At 34.5% G+C, this 1550-nt stretch overlaps 1 long non-coding RNA gene across 1 annotated transcript; it reads left to right on the forward strand.

Annotated features, from left to right (window-relative positions):
* The first annotated feature begins 249 nt into the window (after positions 1-249).
* LOC113475681 lies at positions 250-1413 on the forward strand. Its single transcript, XR_003397428.1, has 2 exons — positions 250-395; positions 784-1413. It is a non-coding gene; the product is annotated as an uncharacterized LOC113475681 (long non-coding RNA).
* The last annotated feature ends 137 nt before the right edge of the window (positions 1414-1550 follow it).

The following is a 1550-nucleotide window of genomic DNA, read 5'->3' on the forward strand; positions in this document are numbered from 1 at the left end:
CCTAATATATACTGTTATATATATATATTTTGGTACTTTGATTGGGTTTGACATTATATAAACCAGTTCAAGCGCTTGAAACTTCATTCTTTATAGTATATCAATAATGCTTCATGTCCAATTTTTTATATTAATATTTACTTGCTATTACAAATGTTTGTAAGCATTAATATTAAATCAGTCTTAAAAAGACATAGTGATAGAAACATTTTAGGTACCATATGGAATCTGCATATTTCATATTTCAGACTGATCGCAATGGTGCACTGCTTGATCTTATTCAATTCTTTATTCACGCGTCGGGGTGCAAAGGAACGGTTACTCCAAAAATGATGCAAGAAGTTTCTGAAGGTTTTCAGGATGTGATAAAACAAATGACTGAACAGTTTGATGAGGTAACTTTATAACTCTCAATTAAAATTTTGATGAATACTTTGGTATTTAATCATGCTAAGAGAATTTATTTTCATATTTGAGGTGTGCATGTAAGCATGTTGACTTTTTGCAATAAGATGTGTGTTCTTAAACTTTGACTGGTTCATGTACAGTTTAAAATTTAAAGTTTACCTTTGTTCCTATTTTGTTTATCTTATTATTGGATTTTTTAATTTATTTTTTGGTAAGTTTTGAGTGTTTTTTCATGGGTTGTTTATTAGCGGAAGTAGTAGTATCACTTGTAGGCATTTCTCCAGTTCTGATAATAAAACTATTCATTTTTTTATTTATATTGAAACAGACATATTTAGATATTAAACTTGTATATATTCTACTTAAACATCACAGGACAGTGGAGATTACCCTCTTATTGCCACTGGTGCCCACCATCGAAAGTTTCGCTCAAGTTTTTGTGATTTTGTTCAGGTGATTGCAGGATTGTAAAAGTTGTAAATACGGACGGTGATCGTTTAATTTTATTGAAAATCCGGACGTAATATGTTTTACGTGCATCTGTCACCCAAGCTACCAAATCTTGTTATAAAGCGTATTACTGACTATCACCACGACACCACAGTCTAGTGCCGGCGCCTGTGCGATAGAAACCGTTGTTAAAGCTGCGGTCTAATGTTTTATGTTCGTCGCGTGTTCGTAATAATCAGTAGGGATGCACCGGGTCGAATCCGGGTCCAATTACCCGGTCGAGTATCGTCGTTTTCGTGGTATTCGGACCCGGCTGGGTATCGCAATTACTCTGTCCGGGTAATTTCATTAATATTTTAGTTGTTCGTCATTTAATAACCTGGAAAAAATGGTTTGTACGGCGGGTATTCAAACGTTTTCATGGCCCGTTAATCCATGTTCTTGCGCAACAAAGTCCGACGTAACATTTCGTACTATGACGTAACAAACATACCTTCATTCGAGTTGCGCAATACTGTGCGTAAAAATAAACTAAACGCATTTATGTATACTATACTCCGTGAAATTGTTGCTGTACAAGAGAATTAAGAATAAGAATGAGTCCTACTTCAAAGTCATCTTCTGTTTGGAAGTATTTTGAAGTAATGGAAAAAGACACCTCTACAACAGTATGTAATCTGTGCAACGTATCG

Source organism: Ciona intestinalis, unplaced genomic scaffold (genome assembly GCF_000224145.3).
Source record: "Ciona intestinalis unplaced genomic scaffold, KH HT001139.1, whole genome shotgun sequence".
Lineage (NCBI taxonomy): Eukaryota > Metazoa > Chordata > Ascidiacea > Phlebobranchia > Cionidae > Ciona > Ciona intestinalis.